Genomic DNA, 6,012 nt, shown 5'->3' on the forward strand with positions numbered 1-6,012 from the left:
TGATTCTGAATCATTTTGAGGGAATTACCTTCATTAAAAACTGCTAAATGTATCCACTGTATAATTTGGTGTCATCTTTAGGATTGTTGGGTGTAGTTGTAGATAAACATACCATGGAGTTGTTCAGAAGTGAACAGCACTATTTTCAGTAACTTTTTTTAGAATCATAGTTTTCCTTAGTTTGATTTTGATCTTAGTTTTATTCCCAGCAGGAGATTAGCTTTTGCATCTTAAGCTCTGGACTGAGAGTCTGTCTTTCATTAGCTACATTTGCTTTGAGAATTTAATCAGTTTCTATATCAAAAAAAAAAAGTTGCCTTATCTAACTCACAAGTGTGTTTTATAAAATACACTTAAGAAACTTATTTCAGGTGGAAATATTGTAATGTAGTAATATTGTTAGTCAAACCTCCTTTCCGTGTTATACTTTATTTTATGTGTATCAGGGCTTAATATTAGAAAGCGCTCCCTTCAGTGAAAGCTGCATAAACCTTGAGGTTTTAGATCTTTTACTTTAGAGACCAGGGAATACACAAAGACAAGATTTTTGAAGCTGATTGTAGTTTTAAGGGTTTGCCTTTTTAATTCATTTTTTTGTTTCTTAAATGCCTGAATGTACTTCTTTTTTTAAAAAAAAAGCTTTGTTGACCATGGTTTTGAAATCTTAACACTAAGTGCCAATATTTAAATAAACCTATAAATAGAATGACCTATAAACCTAATTCCCATAGTTTCTAGGTTATTTTGAAAATGTAAAAAATCACAAGATCACTTGAATTGTGATCTAGTAGCTTATTTAAGGGGAACTTACCTGTAATTTTGATGTATATGCACTTCTTGCTTATGGTGTTTTGTGTTTTACCTGCTTATAGCTGTTGAAATTGTTTTTAGGCTTGTTTGCTTACTGGACAAAGGAACAGAAACCTTTTTTTTTTTTTTTTTAAGCCTTAACTATTTTTTGAGACCTTTTTGTTGACAAATGCCATACTTTGGAGTTGGAACTGGAAATTTGGCTTTGGGAGGACTTTGGGAGCAGAAGCATGCCTTTTGCTGTTCTGCCAGTCTGTAGCCAGCTTTGACCAGCTGATAGGTCTTTGAGACTTCTCGCTTCTTGTAGGTTCAGTATGGATGTTTGTCGCTATTTAGTAGATAAGCTCTTCTAAGGCAGGAGTAATTGTGCTTGAATGATGAATGAGCATAGGAGTGTGCTCTAGTGAGACTGACATTTCAACTCAATTGGGATAAAATGGGGAAATGGGCAAATATCAATGACTAAAGCAGTACTCATCTGTGTGCAAGAAAGTGAACTCAAGCAGAGCAGGTCCAGAAAAGGTGTACTTGGGAGGGTCTAGGCTAGAATGGCATGCATCATTCTCCCCACAGGAGGGAAAAAGAAATGAGAGACCCTCATCCACATTAGTCACCCCAAATAAAGACCAAGAATGGAAAAGCACTATTTCAGTTAGTAGTGGCACTGTCATACATTAATATAAAATTGTTTATGAATAAAAAAAAAAAGTTGGACATTACAAGCATCTTCTTAATCAGCAGAAGAGCAAAGGTCTGAAACAACTTTCCACTATGAGAAATGTGACTAAAAAACTTCTGTTGTAAGATCAAGCAAAATCAGTTCTGACCAGGATTCTGTGATGAGGTAACCTGAGATAGCAGGGGGCTGTACTTGATCCAGAAAATATCTTCTACCCCAGGGTTTATAGATCTCAGATTCCTGCTCTGCTGATCATCCATGTGGGTGTCAAAGCTGGAAAACAACTTACACAAAGGATGTGTAGGTATAAGATAAGGTGCTATCAACACCAAAATGCAGTTAGGAAATTCCAGAATGACCGTTGCTTGTGTTACCTGAGTTTTTCCCTCCTTCTGCATAGGCACTACAGTAATAATCATTGCTATGTGATATTGTAATTACATGATCACATACAGCTGAATGCTGCCTTGCATAGTTGGCTTCTGTCAGTCTGCACCAGAGTTAGTGCATGATACTACCTTTATTTTAAAAAAAGCAACAAAAACCAACAGAAAAACCCAACCAAACCCACACCTTTTCACTGTTGGCAATTGTAATCTTAATTTTCTGGACATTCTTCTTGAGGCACTGAGTCCTAGACTGCCGTAGTCATGGCTCTAACTGAAGTCAGTGGGCGTTGTACTTTGAATTGGTAGTGTTCCATGAAACCTGAAAATTCAACTTTCAGAGGTCCTTAACCTGGCGCCAAGAGCTCGCATATGCTTTTAACTTTAATTTCTCTGTCCTCTGTTTGTAAAATGGAGATAGTATCACCTTCTTGATTCACAGCCATAGTTGTGGAGATAAATTCATTACTGCAGGTGAAGTACCTAGCTGTTGTGGTAACAAAAGCCAAAGAAGTAATGCATAATCCTTCTTCTACACAAGCATTTGAAAAGTCCATGAAAAATGAGATCTTGTGACACACCAGAAATGAGGACAAAACATGTATTGGTCAGTGTGCATTATATGAGAGCCACTGTTCTGTGTACTGGGTAGGTCGAGGGTCCTGGGAGAGGGGGAAGCATCAGTTAAGTCAAGACTATAGCATATATCCAAGAGATTAAGATTAAGGGTGCACAGGCAATTGCTGTCTAAGATCTGTGTCTGATTTTTCAGCTTTAATAGTGTTTTTAAAATGTAGCTTTCATTTGTGTGATTACTGCTGGAAACATCATTGGTCTGTTTATTTTTCGTGTCTTTCCTCTTAGTAACTAAAACATACATTAAAGAATATTTTAAAAGAAAGAATGATGAATCGATTACTGAATATTTTAACAAACAAGTTCTATCGCCTCACATCAAGTAATGTTCAAACAAGTTAAAATAATTATTTTAAAGTTGCAGGCCAACTCACAATGCTTAGTTAGGAAGCTCCAAAACAAAACTACGTGTTATTTTAACCTTTCCTCAGTATGCCCTCTGATGTGATCTTTAATTACACAATGACATGCCTGCCTTTTTTTTTTTTTTGCCACCAGAAACCTTCAGTAAAACTTGATAAGAAATTGCCTTCTTCATTAAATTCTCAGTTTATTAATAATGCTTCAAATGAACTTCTCATCTTTGCCTGTAACTTACAGAGCTTTCTAATAGATTTGCACTGCCATCAGTGTCTTTACATTTTTTAACCGTTAGCTGTGCCCTATCTTACATTTTTGTTTAAAATTCAGCATGCAGCCGCATCACAGATCATGCCTTAGGTTTTTCTGTTCCTTTGTTGAATTATGATCTTGAAATATTACCTCAGTAGTCTGTTTTATCAGCCCTACTAGTGATAGAGTGTGGCTCCTTTGGAAACAACAGAAAAAGCTCTATAATTTTTTGTTATTGCTTAATGTCTTAAGTTGTAAATATTATCTGGTCTTAAACTGTATTTTGGTTTTAGGAAGTTTTGGAGTGTTGGAGTGTCTGCACTAAATTGTAGTTATTGTCAATCACGACTCTTCAAGATGTTATTGGAACTGGCCCTGGAATATCTTCCAACATAAACAAAAATAAATTTTCTCTCGAGATGAAATATCTTTTTCTAACATAGGTAAAGCATTCTGTATTATTCAGACAATCTCTAAAAGATGAGTTACTTTGTCACTGATGAGTCAACAAAGAAGGAGGATGCTTTATATTTCAATTAAATGGAATACATAATAGCAGCAGGAGACGACTAACTCTTAAAACAGTCCACGGAGAGCTCCAAATAATAAACATCCTACTTGAACTGAGATGATGGTAGCTGAAAATGCATTAAGTAGACAGAGAAACAAAAACAAATGAAGGTGAGAACTCAGTCAAGCAGGCTGAAGTGGAGTAAACACTTTGTCAGGAGGGTAGCCCATGTTAGTGCTAATGTGTTTTGCATTAGTATGATGCCTATAAAATACTGACTCCTGGCATCGGAGTTAATGACAAAACTCTACAACAGTTTTACCTTATATACACATGCAGGAACAATAATACCATAAGAAAGATTCTTATCTGTTAATGTTTGGGGTTTTTTTTAAATAAATACTGCAGCATGTGAAAGAATGGGCAACAAATGGTAAGTGACAATTATTACATAAATGTGTTATGGTTCTGAAGTTGAGTTTTGATCGATAATTGATGAAACAAAAAAAGATCAGATAGTACCAGAAACACACCAAATCAAGTTGTTATTTTTAGAATGTTGTTCAGAGGACCAGATTAATCAGTCTAAACTTTTAATAAGAGGATTACATATATATGTGTCAATATTAGGAGGATTTGTAGCATCATTAGCAACTTCAGAGGAAGTAATACCTTCATGTATTTTACTGACTAAAATGGAATACTTTCTGTGGCTGGGTGAGGTTCGTAAAACAAATTTCAGCCCTGGAGGGTTATACAGAGGACAATGATAAGTGTCTGAAGTCATTTGCCACTAGTCTTGTCATCTTGTCCCAAGCCTGCATCGTTGGCAGTCAGGACCCAGGCAGTACTTGCTGCAAGGTGAGGAAAAAGGGCCTGCAGGCAATGCTGTAAAGGTGAAGGGAGGGCTGTTGGCTGCTGAAGCAGCAGAAATCTGCTCTTCAGTGGAGCTTCTGTATATGGATGGTACAGCTAGAATCCCTGGCGGTGGTGTAATCTGGCCGTAAACCCATTTTCCCTGGCTCACTTTCCTGTGTGGCACAGAGTTGGTACATGGGTGCTTGTGCCAGCCTCATGCCAGTTTTGCAAGGGCAACAGGCCAGTGAGAATGTGACTTGAGAAGCTGTCAGGGTGTGCCTGCATCATGGTCTCCTGCATTGGGACCATTTTGAGTGTAGCTGGTGAGTTAGAAAATCTTCGAAGCAATTGCAGGCAGCATGGAAATTAGGCCAATACCAAGGTCAGAAGAATACAAAAAGGGCTTTAAACTGTCCCCGGAGCATTTGCAAATTTGCTGGTTGTTCTGTCTTTTTGCAGTATGTAGAGTAAGGCAGAAGGAAATTAAAGGACTTTTCCAAGATGAGAGTAAGTCATGTTGAAAACAAGATTAAAAGCTTTGTCTTCATCTCCAGGGTTATGTCTTTCTAAACTCTAAAAGGAGAGGGTTTGAGAATTCCTCTATGTAAAGAACTACAGCTGATGCCAACTGAGCCATATATAACAACAGACTGGCTGACTCAGTTGCGTCTTACCAGACTTGAGTCTTGGCAAGGAGGTACAAGCTTACTCTGTTAAAATACTCATGGCTGCTAGGCTCAGATCTGTCTGATCATAAGATTTTGGAGTGTCCAAAGGCACGTTTCTGCCAACATTTACAGAATATTATCGCTAGCGCTGGCGTAGGTGTTTCAGAAATTCTTGTTAAGCAGTTTGAAATGATCTGCCTTTTATGTCCTTAATTAGAGGAATTTTTGAATTGCCTGCTTTTTGTACTGCTGAAGTAGATTGAATTCTTGTTTGGCTGTGATAAAGATGCGTATTGTAACCCTCTATGAACTCTGGGTTTATGTCTGTATAAAAAGCGAAATAAGTTTTCCATCTTCCTTTCTTCCCATTTGAAATGCGTTAGCCTTATTTTTGTCCTCCACCTGTTTCCTCTCTCCAACTTCGCAAGTTTTTCATTTTCATGTGTGGATACCCACCAAGGTGCCCACCAAGTTCTTGGATTTACAGCTCAGCAGTTGGGCGCTTCAGTTTGCAGATTTTGCAAAAGTTTGAAGCCTTTAATTTTGATTTATTTATTTATTTTAGGAACTGGCTTTTAATAGTTGATACTTTGTATTTGAAATGAGGAGGGTGTATTCTTATGGTTTGGGTGAGAAAGTATATGGCATTGGGGCAAGACACAATAATTCCTCAGGGTTTTGGGCTTCGGCAGAAGAGTGCTTGGGCTCTTCACGTGATAAAAGAATGAACCTGAATAGCAGTGATGTCTGTAATTTCTTACCTAAAGGGAGACATGAGAAATTATTTCCTTTCTCACGTGCAGTTAGATCACTGCTTTTGTCCCTGTCAGGTACTCAGCACACAGGCATACT

At 37.5% G+C, this 6,012-nt stretch overlaps 1 protein-coding gene across 2 annotated transcripts in view; it reads left to right on the top strand.

The window, feature by feature from the left end:
* Positions 1 to 6,012, top strand: part of AFG1L (AFG1 like ATPase) — an 80,455-nt gene that overhangs the window by 65,097 nt on the left and 9,346 nt on the right. The window lies entirely within an intron of this gene.

This window comes from Ciconia boyciana, chromosome 3 (genome assembly GCF_034638445.1).
Source record: "Ciconia boyciana chromosome 3, ASM3463844v1, whole genome shotgun sequence".
Classification (NCBI taxonomy): Eukaryota; Metazoa; Chordata; class Aves; order Ciconiiformes; family Ciconiidae; genus Ciconia; species Ciconia boyciana.